This window comes from Panthera uncia (assembly GCF_023721935.1).
Source record: "Panthera uncia isolate 11264 chromosome B2 unlocalized genomic scaffold, Puncia_PCG_1.0 HiC_scaffold_24, whole genome shotgun sequence".
Taxonomy (NCBI): Eukaryota; Metazoa; Chordata; class Mammalia; order Carnivora; family Felidae; genus Panthera; species Panthera uncia.
The window spans coordinates 109,315,343-109,337,824 of NW_026057580.1; positions in this window are offsets into that span (position 1 = coordinate 109,315,343).

Consider the following 22,482-nt stretch of genomic DNA (forward strand, 5'->3'; position numbering starts at 1 on the left):
CACACAACCTTCGTACCTAACGAGGCAGCCAAATACATGTTGAATTAAAAGCCCATTTATCATTCTACTTTAAGTACATCTGCTTGCTGAGAACAGATTGTAGTGCTCTGAGCTTCAACTACCGAAGATTTGTAAGAGGGAGTCGATAGGAGTCCAGTCACTCTCTTACAGAGCACGAACACAAGGTGTGCAGAGACTCCGAAGCCATCCACTACCCCAATTTCTTTTGTCGACCGAAAGCGTAAAATCATTACAAAAGACTGTTGTTTTCATGGTTTGAGTTGTAATCAGTACCTAGAGTCTGACCATTGAGCAACAAGTTTTTACATACCGATATGCAACGTAACCTCTAGAGTAATCCAGGAAGACGTTAGCATCCTTTCTACATTCTCACCCCAGAATCAAGACTGCAGAAGCCCATGAAGAACTTACAACCTGCCTGAGATCATCCCGCCTACAAACTGAGTTATTGCTTTGTCCTAAAACTTAGTTGGTTTTTTTTTTTTCTATGAGGCTTTTCAGAAACTTACAGGATGCCCGTACTTTAAATGTGTACAAAAAAAAAAAAAAAAAGATAAAAATAAAGGTGCAAAGAAAGTTTAGTATTTTGGAATGGTGCTATAAAGTTGAATCTGTTGGTATTCGAGTGCATTTTTTTAATGTCACATAAGAGATATTGGGTGGCACGTGCTCAGAAATGACTATTCAGATGTTTTGTTTGAGGTCGAGAATGACAGAGAATCCGTTTTTATTGGTGAATGTGGCCTATTCAGAAACTAGCTACACTGCTTTTGCAAAGTGAGAATAGAGAATGGTTTTTTCAGGGGGGTGTGAGCAGTTGGCTGACCCAGCATCAGCTGCTAAGTACCTTTCTCATGGAAGGAATATGGCCTTTGCCCTGAAATCCATCCATTTAAAAACTGTTGGAAATCTTTCATTTCCTGTCAAACCCCATGTACCGATTCCTATGATCTGTTCACCTTCAAGGAAGCAGAGAAGGTATTAAATGAGCCAAAAATGACGATCCGAACAACCCATCTTCTTCTTGCTGGGTTCACTTCTTTGTCTGGAGAGCTGGAGGCCCGGCCGCCCGACGGCCCCTGCCCTCCGCCCCTCCGTGGCACCGCAGAGAACTTCCTAGTCAGACGACCTTTCAAACACGCCTAGAAATCTTCTTGGTGATAGTCATAACCTACTAAGATGTCTCATTTTGCATTAATTCAGCAGAGATGTGTTGAGCGCTCCGTGCCTCAGCCCTCGGCCCTGAGGAGTCCCTCCTGAATGAAGACTTGGGTCACGTTCTTGTCTTTCGGGTCAGACAGATTCCCGAGACAGTCTTCCAAATGCAGTGTTTACGCACTGAGAACACTTAGCACGTTTTTGTTGACTACAAGATAAAGTAAGGCTCTTAGCACGTCAGTGTGTGGAGAAGAGCTCTGGACTGAAAAGCAAGGGGACTGAGTCAAGGCTCAGTGACAGCCTGACCTGCACGTACTAGGACAGTATGGTCTCTGAGGCCCCTTCCGGCTCTAAAACGTGACTCCAGAGCCTCCGGTTCCTTTCCTGCTCACGCAGGAGGGCCTGTCTGGAGGGGACCAAACGATGGTAGCCTGGGACCGTGATGCCAGGCTGCTTGATGGGCCCTGGGAAATTTAGGAATTGATTGAGACTGTACGAGAAGACCGTATCAGGGCCTTTTTTTTTAATGTTTTATTTTTGACAAAGACAGAGTGTGAGCAGGGGAGGGGCAGAGAGAGAGGGAGAGACACAGGATCCGAAGCAGGCTCCAGGCTGAGCTGTGAGCGCAGAGCCCGACGCGGGGCTCGAACTCACAAACCGTGAGGTCGTGACCTGAGCCGAAGTCAGGTGCTTAACCGACTGAGCCACCCAGGCCCCCCTTAAGGCCTTTTTTTTTTAAGTTTATTTATTTTGAGAGAGAGAAGGAGAGAACACGAAGGGGGGAGGGGCAGAGAGAAGGAGAGAAAATCCCAAGCAGGCTCCATGCTGTCGGCACAGAGCCCAACGTGGGGATCCGTCTCACGAACCGTGAGATCATGACCTGAGCTGACGTCAAGTCAGACACGTAACCAAATGAGCCATCCAGACGCCCCTCGAGGCCTTTTTTGTTCTTAAGTCCCACGTACCCTCCCGCGTGTCCATGCTTATCTTCCCGTCGCCACGCCTCACGCTTCCGTCCCGTTTTCCAGTCCTGCTTTTGTTTGATGATGCTCCAAGTCCTCTAAAATGCCACAAATTACCAAGTTAATTCACGTTGCGATTTAAACCTGTGAAACCCCGAGGGGAAGCTGGGGTAAGACCATCAAATGTGTTCTTCCTGAGTCTGACTTCAGGGACGTGAAGTTTTACCCCAGCTTTCTCAAAGCATATGCCAAGAAATAGAAGAGATCTCAAAACAAAAGCAAAAACATCCCGAAACTCCTTACGTGTTCTCTTCTTGGCCATCTGTAATCCATGTTATCATATTAAAGACTGAGAAACCCTGCAGAAAAGAAGCCTGTTTATCCCAAGTATTTCCTGACTTAATTAACCTTGAAACCTTTTTTTTTCCCTCTAAACGTGCTGCACAGCTCTGGTAGACTGCACGCGTTAGCGGAAGGTACTGCCTCACTTCTAAACCTCCGTGTACCCTGCTTGTCCAGAGTGCGTTATTCCTTGCGCTGAAATTGAGATGCCCCCATTGGAGGCGATTTCATGAAATCTCTTGCCGTCTCTGTGACCTTGAGCAAGGTACTTAAATTCTTTGAGCCTCAGTTTCCCGTATACCCGTACTATGGGAGTGATGCCTACCTCAGGATTGGTGAGGATAAAATGAGGCATTGTGTAAAGACCTGATATCCCGTGGGATCACTGTGTATGCACCCTGAACGTACACACACACGCACACACACACACACACACACACACACACACCCTTCTTCCTTGGGTGGGTGCCCTAAAGCATGTCCGTGCAAGTTTAAAATCTCACCTAAGAGAGTATCTTCCCATTGTCACAACCAACCACACAGTTTGTGTGACTTTGGGTTGGGGTTTTTTAGTAAAATCCATAAAGGGTTAGTCCATTGACTGCCTGTGGCTAGTGCACAAGGTGATCGTGCCTGATTTCTCTAACGAAGGTCAGTTTTGGGAGTCGGACGTCCAGAGGGGGTGGAAGAACTAGCCTTTAACGTCGCAGGCCTCGGGGAGCCATGTCTGGACTACAGTCAGACTTGCCCCTCCCCTGCCCTCCTAAAATAACACGGCGGCCAGGAACATTGTCCGGAGGTCAGCTCCGGCAGGTGGCTGACCGCAATGTTTTCCTTTGCTATTCCTTTTCATCTGGGGCACAGAGCAGAGAACTTTCCCGGAGAAAAGGAACTCTAGTCTTCATGCTTAGCTGGAGCTGGGCCATGTTTCTGTGGGCTACCGAAAAGGAATTCAGGACGTTCCTCATTTCTGTGTGAGCGTAATGTAAGGTCAGGTAAATAAATGAACCTTGAGCTTTGATCTTCTGCATAAATTTGTTATGTTGATGGCCCAGGACCTGTATGTTCTACACACTGTAGATTTTTCCAGGGACTTAAAGAACCTAAGCTTGGATTCAGCCCCTTGAAGATATCCTTGTCCAAACAAAAGCAGTTTCTTCAGCAAAACCCGGCAGCATTTATAACACCGCTTCCTGGTAAGTGGTGATCATTTCACATTTGGATGTTTTCTTGCACTTGAAGGAATTTCATGGCTATTAGTTGTCTTTGCAGAAGTCTTGGTGTAGAGCACGATAACATCCATTCTCCAGAAACAGAAGCATAGGTTGACGTGCAAAGTAGCTGGAACCAAACTGAGATCTCCCCTTTCCAAGAACGGGTGCTTTGCCTGAGAAATGTTTTCAGCTCTGTGCAAACTCCAGAGGATCCAGGGACTTTTAAAACAGAAGCCGTGTTATGCATTGGCCACAGATTAGAGGGAGGGGGGTCTTTTGTAAAACCTCATCATCAAGGCATAATGTCATATGCTCCTCTATTGAAACGAACATAAGTGCAAATTTAAAACAAAATCTGGAAAGTCTGGGCAGTGCTCTGTCATATGGCAGGTTCTTCCAAGAGTGTCTCCTTACTGCCGCCTTCATAATCCTTGGGAGCTTCATCTGTGTGTTTTGTGTCGAGATGCAGACGTAACTACCACCCACTCTAGCCCATGTTCCGGGTTTCTGTCCTCCGAGCCTTTCTTGGGCCTCCCTCCTCATCATACACCCAAGGCCGTGTGAATTCCTATGGGCAATTCATGATGACATCCCTACTGGACACCAGATACTCTACCAAAGACTAAGATGCCCAGAAGATGTCAGGCAGATTTTTCTGCCCTTCTGGGCCTTCAAATATACTGCGAAATTTGCATTGGAACTTAAATTTCTTCAAAAAATTCCATTAGGCCCGCGGGCTTGCATAGACGATCCTTGATGAGAAGTTGGGGTCAACCCAGCCCCCGCTAGCGTTTAAAATTGAATCCCTGGTCATCTAGGGAATTGGCCTGTCCAGTAGGAATTGGCATGACCTTTGGCCCTGTTATCTTAGGTGTTCTTGGAAGCTTCACTGGCTTGGAGGATACTCTGCCTAACAAATGACTTCTTCGGTGCCCCTGTCAGACATTTTGGATTTTAATTTCGTAATAGTTTCTTAGCTTTCCTGTTTCCCTTTTCATTCACCCATTGTGACTTGGAAGACACCTGAGGAGTGAAAAGTGAAAAGGGACATATGGGGAGGACACCAGTTGCATACGTTTGGGTGGTAGCTTTAAAGATGCCGGTCTAACACCAGAGGCTATTTGTTCCCGTGGGAAAATGATACGTTACCTTCTACGCACTGAAGACGAATACACTTTTAGCATGATAGAGAAGAAAATTACCCATAAGCGCAATGCTTGTTTTGTTGGTTCCGTGTATTTTTTACCAAATGGTGTGAACATATGGCCACTGCTTCTCTTGGCCATAAGATCTGAAGGGAGAAGACTCCTGATGGCAAGAAGCCATCGTGATTTATCGAGGCGAGTTTCGATTCCAAAGGGATCTTCAAGTGAAGGCCTCTCTCAGCCAACTTTTCATGTGCAGTCCCCTCTCCCCACGTTTAACATTTGATGTCTGCTTTGGTGGGTAACAGTAGATTGGGATGCATCTGGGGAAAAAGTCAGGTTTTGTTAATTAGTGGAATTTTATCTTGGTGGGCCTTGTTTTCAAAAATTACATTTGATCCTAGTTTGGGGGCTCAGCGCACTGAGCAGTCAAATCTTGACATGAACTGGCACCTCTTCCCATCCACCCAGAATCTGTCTTCAAGGGCCGTCGTTAAATGGTGCAATTTGTAAGTGCCTGCAAATCGTTTTCACAGTCTCGTGCTCATCTGGGGTATTGAACTTACATTTTTGGAAAACACTCCTCAAAGCCTCCTGTCTGGCTTCTCTTACGGAGGTGGGGGTGAGAAGTCTGTTGGTTTCTGTCTTCTCAAAAGCACACGGGAAACAGGTGGAGCCCTGATGGGAGAGGCCTGCATTCCTGACTCACAGCTGATGAGCCGTCCCCCCCCCCCCCCCCCCCCGCCGCTTCCACTCACGTCCAGGACAGCTTCGGACCCTCTCACCCCTGCAAGGGCACTGGGGTGGGCATGACCCAGCCTTTGAGGGGAGGAGAGTCCTGGTGTTCTCCCATGACCCCGTCTAGGCACCACAGCCCCTAGTTTGCACTCCTTCGTGCTTCGTGAGCAGAACAGAGTGGTCAAAGCCTGAGCGCAGTCTGCCATCCGGTAGGCGTTTAATAAACAGTGGCCGTCTCGCTTCCAAAACATACCGAGCATCATCCCGTGCCTAAATGGGGCTGCACACTGTCAGCAGGTAAGCACCAGTCTGACGCCTGTTGCAGAGGCTACAGGAGAAGAACCCAGCCCACGTTGGAGGGGCCAATCTGGGAAGGCTTCCTGTAGGAGACTGCGTGAGGTGGAACGGAGCTAAGGAAAGAAGTCCTTCTTTCCCCGGCACAGTGCTCATCGTACAGAAGAGAGTTGTGAAAGCTCTCTGGGCATTCCGGGACCTAAAAGAAATCCAGGACGGTTCAGTTGCAGGTTTTGAAGTGGTCTGCAGGAGAGGGTGCCCAGAGGAGGCTGGGAGTTGAGCAAGGACAAGAACACCAGAGCCCTGCGTCATCCCCGGGGGTGGCCAGCCTGGGTGGGTTACTGAAAGACCTGAGCGGTAATGAGATTCCCATTACAAATAGATGGGAATCTGAGGGGCGAAACCAGCGGGAAAACCATTAGGGCTTTGCGGTATCCAGGCAGGGGGTGCTGAGGGCCAAGCGAGAGCAGCAGCTGTCGGCCGAAGAGGGTGAGCAGCCTTCTAAACGGGACGGATCCTGGGGTGTTGGGGGCGTGAGGCCTAGGGACCGTGTGGACGGAGGGGCTGGGAGGGAACGGCCGATGGCGTGGGTCACCCTGGGTCCGCTTGCCGGCCGTTGAGGAGGCGATCTGAGGAAGGCACGGGTCCGGGGGACCAGGTGTAAGCCTCAGGTACGCGACCTGGTCTCTAAACAAAGATGTGCCCCCCTGGGCTCCGGTGGGCTGCAGGCACAGAGGAATGAGGGTTGTTACCAGCTCACCCTGGGGTAAGGAGACAGTCCCAGATCATCCGGGTGGGCCCAAGGTAAGTGCAAAGGTCTGTAAAAGCAGAAGAGGGGAGCAAAAGGGGGCTTGGTGGGGTGCCACAGAGAGTGGTCCAGGAGGTGCTGGGATGCTGGCCTTGAAGGTGGAGGAAGGGGCCGTGAGCCCTGGGGTGAGGGCGGCCCCCGGAACCTGGAAAAGGCCAGGACGCTATCCCCAGAGCCTTCAGAAAGGAGCACGGCCCTGCGACACCTGGATTTCAGCCCGGGAGGGAGACCGTTGTCGCCTCCCGGCCCACGGGACCATCAGATGGTGCATCTGTGTTGTTTGAAGCCACTAAGTTTGAGGCACTTGGTTCCTACAGCTGCTAAGAGAGACGAGCTCAGGGGCTTTGGGGGTTTTTGGTGCTTGTGGGACACGCAGGGGCCGCTGGTTAGAGGCAGTGGAGCACAGGGCTCTGGGATCCGGGGCTGGAGTGCAGATCGGGGGTCTGCGAGGTGGCGGTTAGCAGGATCCCGGAGAGAAGGCCTGAGGGCTCGGCCAGCGTTCACAGCCAGAGCGTGGAAGGGGACGCCTCGGAGACCAGAGGGGGCAGGATCCAGAGGCCAAGGGGGCCAAGGGCGGGGAGGACCGACCGCTGTCCCCACTGGCACTGGGCCTGTCAGGAGGAGACCGCATCGTGTCCAGCTTGGCGAGGAGGAGGTCAAGGGCACGGAGGGGGCGGTCTCGCTGCAGGGGCGAGGTGAGCTTCAGCCCCTGCAGACCTGCCACCAGAGACACCCCCACCCCCGAGATGCCAGCCCCTCGGAAGAGACCCGGGGGCCACATCTCAGCTTGCGGGTTCCGAGCGCGCGCGGCTCACAAGCGGTCCAGCGTGTTGTCTCTTGTCGTGCGGGCAGACGTCATTCTGCTTTGCTCCAAAAATCAGTGGACCGGGAGACGACTCTGGCCAGTCTTCAGCCTTTTCACGTGGGAGTTCCTCTCTGGTGGCACGTCTGTGTCTGCCTCCCGGGCAGTGACATGAGCTGCCGCGGATCCGCGAGCGTGGGGAGCTGGCGGGGGCTTTGAGCGGGAGAGGGAGGAGGGCACGAGGGTCTCGAGGCGCCCTGGCTGCCGGGAGAAGAATGGGCTTCTGTCTGTCAGGAGTCCGACCCGCAGCCGGAAACCAGGCCTTAAACCACAGGCCTCCGCCACGTGCCTTGGGTCAGGGGGAGACCCCTAGGACTGGGGCTCCGGGCGGATCCACCGCGGCGCCCGGCACCTGCCCCGAGGGATTCTGGAAGGAAGACTGCGTCCCCGGCTGCGTTGGCGGGCGGCCAGTCCTTCGCCAGATGGGCCCCCGAGGCGGGAGTCCCGACGGGAGCGGGAAGACCTCACATCCCCTTCGGACTGTCTGCTTCCCCCTGAGGGCCCCACGTTGCTCCGGAAGTCTCTTCCGGCCACCAGTGACTCAAGACCGGCCCTTCCAAGCTCTCAGAACGGCCCAAGGTGAGCGCCTAGGTCCGCGGTGCCCCTCGCTTCCTCCACGTGCCACGGCCACCCCGGGGAGAGGGGGCTCGTGAGTGGCCCGTGGACGATCCACAAACAGGCCGAGGCAGGGGGGCTGGGGGCCCGTCTGCACCAGGCCAGAAAGAACGCCACCGTCGTCACCCCCCACGGCCCAGCGGCCCCGGGGCCTGCCTCACCGAGACTTCGTACGAAGATGGACAAACTGCCTGCCTTTTCCGAAGTGCCCCCCCCCCCGCCCCGATGCCCAAAGGCGGCACTGGTGTGTGTGTGCCCGTTAAACCGGGGCGGGCTCAGCCCTCCCGTCTCTCGCCATCTCCTCTCGCCGGCCAGCGAGGCCCTTCCCTGAGCGCCCACCGCCTTCCCTTTCCCGTCGGGCCTCCCGGCCCGCAGCTCCCAGCCTTTCCGTCCGTGGGCCCCGAACCCAGCTCGCCTCCCCTCGCCGGAGCTTTGCGGCTCGGATCCCGCATTCTGCTCGCTGCTCGGTGGCGAATTTCTGAGCCTGTCCTTCCGACCCCTCTCTCCAGTTCATCGTGTTCTTTATTTTCCTCCCTCTTCGTGGAAATCTTTCATCTCTTTAATTTTGCGAACCACCTTCAGGTGAGCAGTTTTCTCGTCGGAACGTGTCTGCAGCGCTGATGGCTGTGTGGTCACGATCGCTGCTCCTTAAAGGCCCCGCAGCGGCGATGTTCTGTTCCTTCCACCCGCAGGTGGTGTGGAGGGACTCTCTTTTAGTTTGAAAGTGTGTCATTGTTTTTAACCCCCACAACCCCTCCCCCTCCCGTTCTTCCCTTTGCTGTTGACCTCTGGCCTTATTGCACCGTTGTCATGGAATTCGTGTTCTCTAATTTCCGGATTGGATCGTTTCTCTGGCTTCTTCTCTGCGCCATCATTTCTTTCCGGAATCCCTGTTGCACAGACTCCCCCGGCGGCCACTCTGTCTTCTTGCCTTTTTCTCCTCTCCCTCGTCATCCTTAGTGTCCCTCTTTACCCCTCCTTCTGAGTGCTCAGAGAATTTCTCAAGGTATGAGTTTGGCTCTCTGTACTGTCCTGCACGCTGTTCACTGCTTCTGGGGAGCTAAGAAACAGGGTAGTGAATGTTTTGTTTCCAAAAACAATATTGTCAAAATTTCAGATGGTTCTCTTCACAGGCGCAATTTCCTCTCCAGACCCCAGCATCCCCCCGGCGCTGGGTGTGAGTCCGACTCGTCCCTCCCTCCCCAAGTGGCCGGCTCAGGAGGCCCCCAGGTCCTTGCTCACAGACGACCTCAAGCCATCAGAGGCGTTTCAGTGATGGGAAACCCTATGGGGCCCCCGGGGCACTGGTCTCTTCTCCAGACACCCCACGGCCCACTTACCAGCAGCCCTCGCGCTCAGGTGCCTGGGGCACGAGTCTGGCTCTAACAGTCCCGTGAGACCTTCCCTCCAGAGACCGTGGCCAACCAGTCCCAGCTCACCCAGACTCCTCCGTGTTAGCGATCCCATGTTCCAGGGCCCCCGGGGTGGTGGCTGACCTCACCCCTGAACCAAGGACACCTACTCGCCCTATTTCTGCCCCAAAATGGGGGCTGTCCCGTGCTGTCCCCTCACTAGGGAATTGGGCCCTCGTCCTCCACAAGAAGATCTATTGGCAACTTTAAATGGCAGCTAGCTGCTCTTAAAAATGACTAAATCCTTCCCGCAGGGAAACCTCCCACTTCGTTCCCAGTCCTGCTCCCAGCTTGGGGTCGCCACAGCCCTGCTGGTGGCCGTCAGGCCTGTGTACCTTGCCGGTCCTGTCTGCATCGCAACTCCAAAAGCGAAGCTACGTTTCCAGCTCGTCGATGGCGTTCTTCCTTTGTTTTCCATTTATCTGCTCTCGGTTACTGCTCTCGGACTTCTGTGTGCTCACAGGGCTTCAGGGTGTGGGGTCTTCGGGTCCGAAACGCACTCACGGTCCATTGCAGCCTCGCTTACACGATGTGAGTTATTCTCCTGTCTGTGGCTTCAAACCCTCCTTCGGACAGTTGCTTCTCTGGATGGGTTTTCAGACCTGGTCCGGGCGTTGCCCCTCACAGCTGGAGGGGAGGGCCTCCCCGAGGCCCTGGGCCCTGTCACTTGCTCAGGGTGACGCTCCCTCCTGCTGCCAGAGCGCCCGGCCCTTTCCCTTCCCCGGTACGGAAGGAGAGGCAAGCACCGTGTGGGGTGTGCTCCAGCCGCACAGCAGAGCGGGCCACCTGTCCCCAGACCCGGGCCTGAGGGCAGGAGCTGGGACTGGTCCACGCAGGGCCCGGCAGGAGTGTGCGCTCGGACCCCGGGAAGATCAGGGTCCACCCGGAGGGAAACACGAACGTCCTCCAAGGAAATTGTTGTCAAAAGGAATAGAGTTAAGCGATTGAGAAAACACCGTTCATAGTTATTAAGTATGTCTTCTCATTCTCTTTTGCTCATTTATTATTTACTATTACGGGGGGTGGGGGCGGTGGGGGCGGGTAACATATCTTGTTTCCTCAGTGACACCGTGTGGCTGTCTGTTCTGTGGCCAGAACTAAGGACCCTCCTTCCGGTCCCTGGAAGTGAGCAGGATCCGTCTGCTTGGGAAGGATGGTTCTCGGGCCCAGACTGCTGACGCGGTGGCTGCGATGGCCAGGCCCTGCTCAGAGTAGACGGAAGTACAGATGGGCCACCGGGGTCGGGGCGGGGGGACCCCAGGGGAGAACCCCGTGGAGGGGAGAGTGACACGGTGCGGATGGTCCGGAGCGAGCCCACAGTGATAAACAGCTCCCGCTCAGACCCAAGCAGGCCCCACCGCCACGTGGAGGGGGGCTCGTGCAACCTCTGTGCCGAGGTAAAGAGGCTCCGTGACTCATGAGTCTTCGGTCACCGCAGCCAAGCTGGAGTGTCCACGTGACCCTCCTAGCCGTGAACCTGGAGCTCAGAAGTCCGCCCCGGCCCCAGAGGGAGTGATGCGTGAAGTCAGCGATACGACACTTGGCCCTCAGATACTCTGCCCAGCCTGCCAAGCATCCCCCAGCCCGTGTTGACTGTGAACTCTGTCCTCTGGGATCCTGCGGCTGTCACTGTCCACGTGGCTCATGTGGTTCAGCGGGTGGCAAGGGGACACCTGGCTACGAGGAGGGCCAGAAGGAATTCTCTCCCTGGGGGGTTTCCAGTAGCTCCCGGGCTTAGTAAGTTTCCTGAGGGCTTCGCTGGGAGGGCAGAGCAGGTGCTGGGGCGGTTCAGGGGGTGCTCCTGGATGGGGTTCAAGACACGGTAGGTCAGACCATGTAGACGACAGAAAACAACGGGGTCCCCTGGCAGGGAGAAAGCGAGCTGTGTGGGGAAGGACACGGGTGGGGGTCCTCCAGAATGGAAGAACTGTCACAGTGAGTGAGGACACCATCCGAAGGGCGTGCGGGGATACACAGATGTTGCGGTGTCATGCGAGGAGGGCGTTGTTGTTTCTGACAAAGCAAACCAAACATGCAGTCATTGGAGCAAGTGACGAGCCTGTCACCGTGTTCCCCGACAGCTTTGCCAGCTTCTAATTTTCCTGCCCCTCCGATCACCTTTTGGGAGCAAGCCTGTCCTCCCGGCCGGGACTTTCCAGCCAGCAGAACCAAGTGAGGAAACGAGATCTCTGGTTTTCGGTGGGCCTCCCCAAGAGAAGCCGATTAAAGTGATGAGAAGTTTCTGGAACCGCCTGGAGAAGAGCACGTCAGCCCTCAAGGATGAGGACGGAGGCGGGTGCTCATTGATGAGGAGCCGGGATGGGAGGGAAAGGGCCACAATTCTGGCAGGATGAGGCAGAAACAAGCCCTCCCTGCCACTTTCCTGCAGGTGGTGGAGCTGTGGCCCCCCGGGGGGCAGCCCACAGGGACAGGTGGCCCCGTGGGGTGTCGCACGCTCCCCGCCAGCCTGGGCAGCCCGGTCGCAGCCATCCAGGCCTCGCATCCCTGCGGCTCGGAGCCTCTGCGGGGCCTGGCGCCCGGAGCCGGGCTGCAGCCAGCAGGGCGAGGAGGGAGGGGGCAGCGCCCACTCTGCCCCTGCGTGGGAGGGGTGCATTCCCCTCTTTCACAGAGCAGGGACGGATAAACCATACACATGAGATCAAAGCAAAGAGGAACCTGTTTTAGAGGCTGGGGAGAGAGCTCAGAGGAGAGGCCAAAGCCCTGAGCACTGGGGACATATGGCATTTGTCAATCAAACGCAGAGCAACCTTCAAAAAGCCATTAGAAGGCAGCCCCATGCCGTCTCGGCCATTTGTGCCAGCTGATGGCTCCCCTGTCCCGCAGGCCCTACAGACGCTCAGTTTCTGGGACTAATTAGCCTTCCAGAGGGCAATCAAGGGCCTCTGCTGGAACTTTCTTAGGAACTGAGCCGTTAGATGGCTTCAAAAGGACACCACTAGGAATGGGCAAAAGCAGCTCTCTTCCCGGCTGGGCCAGGCGGCTTCCTCTACCTGCGCGGCCTGGCAGCACCGGTAGGGGGGGCCCCCACGGGGCACGTCCCCGAGCCTGGACAGGCCGTCGCCACCTCGCCAAGGCTCCCTCTCCCGCCGACCACACGCCTTTCCAAAGTTCACCCTTACTCTTCACCACATCGTCCAACCCGGCGTTTGCATCAGTAAACATCGTCAGAGCCCCGCGAGGGCAAGGGCTGGTGTGCTTGGCTCACTGCCAGACCTTCCGAGGCGGGGAGTCACCGGGCACCGAGCACCTCATTAATGTGGCCAAGTACATACGTGAGTTTCATCCCAGCTGAACTGAGCCCGTGGGATTTCCTTCCAGGAACATACTTCTAACAGGGCAGATGTCTTTATTTTCTCTTGTGCGTAACGTGATGTAGATTGAGGGAGAATCTGGTCCCTGAATTTTCCTTCTGCAAATGTTTTCAGGGTGATCCGCATCCCCTTCCTAGGAACGGCGTCAGATGGGGTCAAATGGAAGTGCCAGCTTCTGCCGAGGCTCAGGCCACCTGTCTGTGCCCTTTCTGCCGCCTGTTTCCACCGACGGCCGGCCCGACCCCGTGCAGCCTTCTGGGGGGTCACCGTGACCTGCTCAGAGAGAGGGGTGACGGTTCCCTGTCGCCTGGGCTTTATTCAGCTGCCTCCTCCCTGTCTCGTGCCCGATGAGCCCGATGCCCGACCCTTGCTCCTGGCCCAGCGCTCCTGCCATTTGGGCAAAGCAGCCTCGGGGGACGGCCCCCAGAACCAGAAGCTGGCCTGTCAGGGTCAGAAAGGGAGGGCAAGTCTTACCGGGCACCAGGATGAAACAAAGGGGTGCCAAGTCCTTCCCAGCCACCTCTCGCTGGTGGGAACGGAGGACGGGAACACTGGGAAAATGAAACTCCAGACAGTCCCAGGACCGAGAATGTGTGGAAACCCCGGGCCGGGTGCAGGCAGGCCTTCCACACCATCGTCTTGCCCTGTCTCGACCCTTCCACAAGTGTCCAGCAGGCCCTGCGGGGCTCGGGGGCTGCCCAGTGAGACAGCTCTGGGGCTGCAGTTAGCAAATCATCTCGCAAATACGTATTCCCTTCCCTTGTCGCACCCTTCCTTCCGTCATCCAAGCTCCCTTCTGTGTCCATTTCTTAAGATGGGAGTTGGAAAAGCATCCCCTGCAGAAATGTTGAAAAGTACGGAAGCATAGAGATAAAAGTGAAAAATAAAAATTACCTGTAATTCTGGCATCCAGAAATATCTTTCATAAAGGGTTCAATTTTATAAGCAAATCTTAAAATGTGTCAGATCATGAGCCTTTTCGTGTCATTAATTTTTCTAAAATTTGAATCTTAGTGGCTGCCTAGGGCTCCATTTATTACACCAATCCCCTATTGTTGGACATTTATGTCTTTTCCAAATTTTTACCATCGTAAAAAATGCTGCAGTGAACATCCTAGAAGGTAAATCTTTGTGACTATCTCTAATTAATTCATTAAGATAAATTCCTAGGATAAATTCCTGTAAAAACAATGTGTCAAGTGGGATGACTATATTGAAAGCTATTTGGACACCTCCTCCAGGGACACTCGGGGGAAGTCCCATCACTGAAAATCCCAGTGGAAGCTTACCAAAGGGTCCAGCCCCTTGAACCCAGCCCGCACTGAGTACCCACTGCCCCCCTCAAATTTGATAGGCAAAAAAGACATTGTTTTGTTTTCATTCCTTTGACCTCAAGATTGGACTTTTTAAAAAGATGTTCTTGACTCATCTCTATTTGGCATTTTGGAAAATGTTTGTTTGTATCCTTTGTCAATGTTTTCCACCAGAATATTAATTTTTTACAAAAATTGAACCTGTAGGAGTTACATTCATAAGCTCCAAAACCCTTGTGTCACTTTTTCCCCTTTTTCTCCCTTAGTTTGGTGTCTCACCCTCAGTCTCTATCTGCAACGTGGGTTACTTGGACCAAACGACCTCTCGACCCCAAGGTCATTTCAAAACCCTCAGCCCTCCCTCTCTGTTGTAACCCCCCTTTCAGCCATGCTGGGGCTCCAAACTCATTAGTATGTCTCCTGGGACCTTGAGTTTGACTTGTCTGCCAAGGTGGACCTTCCACTTGAATAATCCAGGTAGGTCCCCTACATAGGCCCCCGGCGGGAGAGGAAGCCAGTTCCCCTGGCCCCAGGAAGGGGTCCCGGCTGGGGTCTCTGTGGCCCTTATGAGGGCCAACCCCCCCCCCCACAATTGGTTGAAGAAGTAATAAGTCCACACAATGGACTCAGATGTAGATGCAAATTTTGTGACATGGGAGAATTTATTTTTAAATAAGAAGAGTAGATTCCAGAGAAATAAAAGCCCTTACACACACACACACACACACACACACACTGAGAACAAATGTGAATCGCTGGTCCCTGAGCAACTCCCCTCCATTTCCTGTCTCCCTTCAGATGTCGCGTCTAAACGGACTGCTCTGAGGCAGTTGCCCCTGAAGTCACGTCCCCGCTGCCAGCGTGTCATAGGCAGCTCTGGGTGGAACCTCATTACACCGTCTGCCGGGTCATGTCAGGCCTGTCGGCACTGGAAGGATGGTCTGCAGAGGCCTGGTTGCTGTACGTGGAATGGGGCTTCTTCAGGAAGAATTTTCTCCTGTTGGCCGTTTTGTGGATCTCGAGGCCTGGGCTCAGAACTTCCTAAAACAGGGGTTCTCAAGGGCGTGGGGGCAGAATTCACTGCCCTGCTGTTTTAAACTACACTCCAGGGCCAACAGAAAAACAGTCTGGGGCGCCTGGGTGGCTCAGTGGCTTAAGCATCTGACTTCGGCTCAGGTTATGACCCCACGGCTAATGAGTTCAAACCCGAGTCGGGCTTTGTGCTGACAGCTCAGAGCCGCGAGCCCGCTTCGGATTCTGTCTCCCTCTCTCCCTGCCCCTCCCCCACGCTCGCGCATGCGCGCGCGTGCGCGCTCGCTCGCTCTCGCTCTCTCTCTCAAAAACAAAACAAAACACAACAAAACAAAACAAAACAAAACATGGTCTGGGAATTGAACACTTAACCTGCCCTAACACACTCACCAGCACACACACACCCCTGCACACGCGTGTGCGTGTGCACACGTCTCGAAGATTAAGGCCACCGATCTCAGGCCTGGGGAACGTTTCCTGGCCCCTCCAGGCTGGTGTTTTCCGAGGACACGAGAACAGCTGTCTTGTTGTGACAGGTGAAGTCCAGGCTGCAGCCACGGTGTCTGTAGCCAAAGAGAAAAAGCCGGACGCTCCCGCCGCGCGGTCGAGTGTCTGCCACGCCCAGAACTGCAGACGTGAACCGGCTGGAAGGAGTCGGCGCTGTGTTGTTTTCAGCTGAAGTTGCGGGGGCCGAGCTCCTCGGTAACTACATCCATCAGGACTCACAAACGTGGGCCCGCCGAGGACCAGCCAGGCCGCCACCGGCTGGAGGCCACTCCTGGAGCCCGGGTCCTACGGCGGCAGCCTGGCCCTGGCTGACCGCCGGATGCGCCTCTTTAATGCGGGGCCGCGAGTCAGATGCTTCGTATCAGCCTGGGGGTCATAGCAGACCCCTTCCTCCTTCCGGATGCCTCCATCCTCCTTCCGGATGCCAAGAGGCCGTCCCCCAAATTTCAGAGTGTGGGAGGAAGTAGATCCTTCTAGAGAGCTGCAGCATAGGCTGGGGGAGCAGGGAGGGCCAGGGGCTCCGGGGAAGGGCCCGGAGCAGGGGTGTGGAAGGTGGAGCTGCTCCAGAATGACGACTCATCTTACAAACACACATTAGTATCAAGCTTCAGAATTGTCAGATCCCGGGGCTATTGGGATGGCTCTTTTTAAGAATTCCTTACGTTTGGGGCGCCTGGGTGGCTCAGTCGGTTAAGCGCCCCACTTCGTTGGGGTCATGATCTCCTGGTTCGTGGGTTCGAGCCCCGTGTCGGGTTCTGTGCTGACAGCTGGGACTCTGTCTCTCAAGTAAGTAAACATTTTTAAAAATTAAAAAAAAAAAAAAAGCCCAGTTTTCCAGTTTCTCATGTGGATAAATGGGGGTGGGGTGCTTCGGAATCAGGAAGGCCTCACGCAAATTAAACTACCCCTGCCCCCCACCACGGCACCCAGACTCTGGGCCGTGAATGGGAACTCTCATACAGGTCTCGGATTAAATGAGGTCATGCTCGTGAGCTTCACCACTCAGGGCCCAGAAAGGCAGGAGCTCAGTAACTACTCACTCCTTTTGCCTGGAACCAGGAACAGGGAAACCCCAGGGGGCCCGGTGGGGAGGTCAGGTCAACAGGGCTGGACGAGCACCCGCCAGGGCCCCCACCCCTCACCCCCGGCAGTGGACACACAGAGTGGAAGATCAGTTCCTGGGCTAGCAGGGGTGAATTCAATGAAGAGTAGGGCAGTTAGTCAAATTATTATCACGACAAAATATGATTAGAGACTGACAGGCAGAGTGATCTGGGAGGACAAGGAAGGAGTCAGTTGTTGATTATTTATATATTTATAGCATATATTTTACATGTTATATATTATATTATGATTCATAGATGATAGATGATGATAGATGATAGATTATAGATAGATGTCTACTATGAACCAAGACCCATATTTAGAGTGGGAATCAATCAACCTGATGCTGTAGACAGACAATGAACAAGAAGACAAATGAAAAAAAGTTACAAATCGAATATGTATTATAAAGGGAAAAATCTCAGTCAACATAACAGAGAATAACAGGAGGTTTCCCATGTTGGTGTATCAGAGAGGGCTTCTCTGAGGAGGTGGCATAGGCAGGTCACCATGGGAAGAGATGGGGCAGGAGTCAGAGGGAGGAGCCCGCTGGGAGGGACCGCAGGAGCCCAGGGAGAAGCCCTGGGGAAGGTGCGAGAAGGCTGGGAGGAGGATGGGCAGGGTCTGGAAGGAGTCCGTCGGGGTTGACTGGACTGAAGAGAGCTTCTTGAAGGAAGCACTGGGGAAGGCGTCCAAGGACAGGGCAGGATTCCCAGAGGAGGGCGGAGCATGTGAGCAGGTAAGCAGATGAGGGGCCTGGATGAGGTGGCAGGGTGGGGGCACTGAGCAGGGCTTTACCTTCAGGGAACCTGCCTGGACCTCAGTGTGGCCACAGGGCAGGTGCGGTGGGTCTCCCCACCAGGGCACCCTGACGGTTCGTCCCTAGCTGTGTGGTGGTGGTCGTGCTGGGCTGGGGGACTGGTGGGGATGGGCAGGGGAGAGCGGGAAGGGGAGCCTCCTGTGTCTACTGTCCCTCGTGGCATTGCCCAGGGTGGCCTGGGGGGTTAACTCCCTGTTCCCGGCGTCTCCCTTTTGTTCTCTCAGCCCCCCACAGCCTACTTAAAATCCCCTCTCTCTGGCACCTTTTGGACACCCCCTGCTTTGCGGGTGGACCCAGGCACGTGGCAGGAAGGCGGCTGCGAGGTGAGGGGGCACCACGCAGGCCGGGACGTTCAGCCCGGGGACCTGACCGCAGCCCCTCGTCATTCAGGCTCATTCTCCTCATGGGACAGTCCACTCTGGAAAAGAGGTCCCAGGGTCGGCTCTCCAACTCGGTGAGGTCACCAAGGCCCCAGGCCCCCTCCACCCTCCCACCCCGCCGTGCTTAGAGGGTTGGCTTTTGTCCTCAGGCTGCAAGATGGCTGCCGAAGCCCAGGCTCTATGTCCTTTGCTTCAGCCACAGCAAGAAGGAGAAGGTAAGGAAGAGGGTTCTCTGCCTTGTCTGCTTTTGTCAAGGAGGACCTTGTTTCCCAGCCGCCTCCGGCTCCACCGTCTGGAAAAGGAGGGGATTGGCCCACAGGGGCCGCCACTACCTGGGACACAGAGCCAGGGGACTCACCGGCCTGCCGTGGCTCCTGTGGCCTGCTCCCTCCTGTGCCTCTGCCTCACAGGGACTTGAGGGGCAAACGGGACCAAGTCTAAGATGGGCTCAGGTTTGCCCGTGTGTCCGGCAAGGCCCTCGGTCATCAGTCATCAGGCTCGGCTCCCATCAGGCCCTAGCAGTGGGAGGCACCACAGGGCTGTGGCACTGGGGACTGTCCTCTCCCGGCGTCTGCCTCTGGGTGTGTGCCCAAGCACCCTAGAGTTTGTTCTGTGTGCCGGGAGATGCCGCCTCCTGAAGATCCAGCTCGGAGGCCCCCTGGCGTGGATCCTGAGCCTGTCTTAGCTCCCCCATCCTTCCACATCACGGCTACCAGCCTCCTGGTTTGCAGCTCCGCTCCTTCCCTCACGGCACATCTGCTGCGGCTGTCCAGGCAGCTGTCTGCACCCCGAGTCTTCGTTCGGCAACGTTGCACGTACTTAACTCTCTGGCTCTCCTTGAACATTCGTCCCTACAGCCCCTTTATTTCTGCCTCCCTGGGCCGGCTCGCCCATTTGTCTGGTCTCCATGGCGACAGGCACCTCTAATGGATACACAGTTCCCATGAGGTCATGCCCGCTGCCTCTTGTCCCCTCCCCGCCTGCTCACACACAGCCTCTTCTGCCCCCAAATCACCAACGCGTACCCATGGTCTAGTTTCACCTCCCAAGATTCATTTCCCCCTGTTTCTCTTGTTTTCTACCCAGTTTTACTTGGACCTGTGCCAACCCGCTCTGGAATCCGGTCTCTTGACAGTGGGGATTGGGGATGGCCAGGGGTGTCGATCCCCTGCGTGGGTGCCATGGTCCAGCCAGGGACAGTGCTCTTTTATGTACTGTCTGGAGGGGCATGGGCTGCAGTGTGGGCTTGTCTGGGTTGAAATCTCCACACGGCCACTTATTGGGTGTGTCAGGAAGTAATTCCTGAGAGCCCACGGTGAGCCAGGCCCTGGGAATCCTACACTGTGGGACCATATAGTCTCTTTGTTCATGTAGCCTTTGGGCTGGTGGGAACGGGGTTGCCACATTTAGCAAGTAACTATACAGGATGCCCGGTTAGATTTGAATTTCAGATAAACGACAGTTTTTTTAGCGTAAGTATCGGTATTTGTTGTTTACCTGAAAATCAAATTTAACTGGGAATCCTATATTGCATCTGACAACCCTAAGTGGGAGAGAAAGAAAACAAATAAGAAAATATGAGGGTAACATAATTCCAGGACTCCAGTGGGTGCTGAGAAGAAAAAGCCAGTGATCCCAAGGGGCGTCTGAGTGGCTCAGTCGGTTGAGCGTCTGACTCCTGATTTCAGCTCAGGGCACGATCTCGTGGTTCATGAGTTCGAGCCCTGTTGTCAGCACAGAGGCTGCGTGAGATTCTCTCCCTCTCTTTCTGCCTTCCCCCGCTTTCCCTCTCTCTCTCTCAAAATAAATAAACCTAAAAAAAAAAAGCCAGTGCTCTCGAGAGCATCCCAAGGTGCCAACTGGATGGTTAGGGATGGTCTCCTGGAGTCGTGGGGGATGGGAAGAAGCCTCCACATGCAAAGGCCACTGGTGAGCATTCCAGGCAGACAGAATAGCATGTGCAAAGGTGCTGAGGTAGGAGAGTTTGCCGTGGTCCTCAGCCAAACAGGCCAGTATGACTGGATGGAGGGACCAGGAAGCAGGAGTGTACAACTGGAATTGATGACATAATAGACCTGGCCACCGTGAGTGGGTGCGCAACAAATCTTAGCTATTTTGTATTGTTATTAATAATTATGATTTTAAAATTCAGCCAACTCTGAGTTCCAGACACGGTATGAAACACTCCTTCAGTCACTAAACTGCCGTATTTATCCTAACCTTCTATAAAGAGGCCATTTCGGCACGCATGGTGCTGAATACAGGCCAGCCAGGCATAAGACGTTTGCCTGGACATCTAACAATTATCTGAAAAGATTAAGATGCAGCATGTCGTCTGAAACTCCTGTTTTCCATCAGAAGACGTTAAAACATCAGCCGGGACCTCCCCACCCCCCAGTGTCAGTAGGAAAGTTGTGAAACGCACCCGTTGGTCAGCAGAGATGTTGGGCCTCCACTCACCCCTGACGCCTTACGTCTGCTGTGTGATTTGGCACATGTCACTCGACCTCTCTGAGCACTGGGTTGCTCCTCTGTAAAGCAGGGATAATAATTATAAGGGGTGCACGGTGCAGAGGGTCACCTGGAGGGTCCAGTGAAACAACGTCTAAGTGTCTGTCAGGCACTGAGGGCCGCATGGAGGAAGCATGGGCCGACTGCTGCCTCCGTCATAATCGTCTCAGTTACCACCTCCTTCACCAGAAGGATAAGGAAAGGGAGACCCGGGGTCCTGAGCAGTAAGAAACATCATCTTCCTGCCTCATTTTCCTGTGCAGGTGGCTTTCAGCCTGCCAAGGGGAGGAAAGATGACCTGACAAAGTTACTCACAAGGACTGAAGTCAGATTTAGTGCAGGGACACGTGTCAGGCTAAATGTCAGCGGACAGTGTTGAAGGGAGCCGCGCCTCACGCCTCACACGGGACCGTGACAGAGAGCGCGGGCCTTTTTTAGCAACTAAGCACAGGCTTGTGTCACAGTAGCCCAGCGATAGGGACGGGGTCTGTGTCCGGCAGAGCCTGCTCTCGGTGGGACGTGGTGCTCAACGGCTGGGGGACCTCACGCGTTAACTCCATTGCCCATCAGCCACGTGAGTCTTGGCTTTCTCCTCGGCCACAAGGGGATGGCGGAAGAGCCGTCCACGTCTCGGCGAGGTGGTGTGGGTGCGGGAGATGGCATATGGCTAACCTGCTTGGCACGGTGTGTGGAACACAGAAACCTTGAGCGGTAGCCCAGGGCAAGGCCAACACCACCTTCAAGGCCGTCCGCGTCACTGGGGCGGGGCCGGGCAGGATACCGGCATCACTGAGCACGTGAGTGTGAGTGCGTGTGTGCAGAGGGCCACAATCCTGCCCGCATATCTGAGCCACGCTACAGCAGGTGCATGGACCCACCGAGCCCCGAGGCCCCAGATCCTTTCCCTCCGAGTCGCAGATGTTCGACAGCCCGCGTCAGCTACTCAGCCCTCAGTCTGGGCTCCGTATTGTAATTCTGTCTTCGGTCTGGCAGATCTTGGCGTGGACCACTGATCCCGCGGGCTGGAGGCTGGGCCTCTGGAAGGCCAGGCTGGGGGTGGTGGAGGGCATCCACTGGGAATTCTAGGCACAGCCACTTTACGGGGGAGGTGGGTGCACCGGGGAGGAGTGTAACCTTATAATTTTGCTGCCCCTCGAAAGAAAACTTTACATTTTAAATTAACAGCGTGTCCACTGCCAGTATTTGTGGTTACTACCTGTAACGTAAATCTCTTTTAGAGATGTGTGAGAACAGCATACATAATGAAATATCAACATGTAACTTGATTTAAAGTGGCTTTTCATTAATATAACAAATGAAGTGTACCAAAATTTGAAAGTATATTCCTTTGGGCCTAATTAAAACACTGAACAAAATACATGTATATGTATATTTTAAATGAAGACGTTCAGCAACCAGAATTAGCTACAGAAATTAATTCAACTTGAAAAGTGCACCGTGAGTACATTGTTATTATTAACGTAGCCAATCCTCTTTCCTGAGATATCTCAAGTAATGGGCATCTGATTTAGTGCCTGCAAGGGGTGACAAGTGGGCTTTGCTTTAAAAATACCGTAGTCTACACGGTGGCTTATCCCACGGGTGTTTTAACTGTGCTGCCTTTTGGTCGGAGGAGAATTTTCTGGGCACCTGTGACGGCGTCAGAGAGCTGGGATCTCCTCCGACTGAGGAGAGCTTCCTTGGCCCAACTTCTGTGCACAAAGGGCAGTGGCCTCTGTCTTGGGAGGCTGTGGCCAGAGCTCAGGAAGGAACAGGCAATGGGCAATAGCCCTGACAGGCACCCAAGCTGGCATCCAGGAATGGGTCCCTGTGGCTGGCCTGAAGACACACAGAAAGGACTAGAGACTAACCATGAGAAGGCAGGAGCCAGGGATGAAGGAGAGGCAGAAGC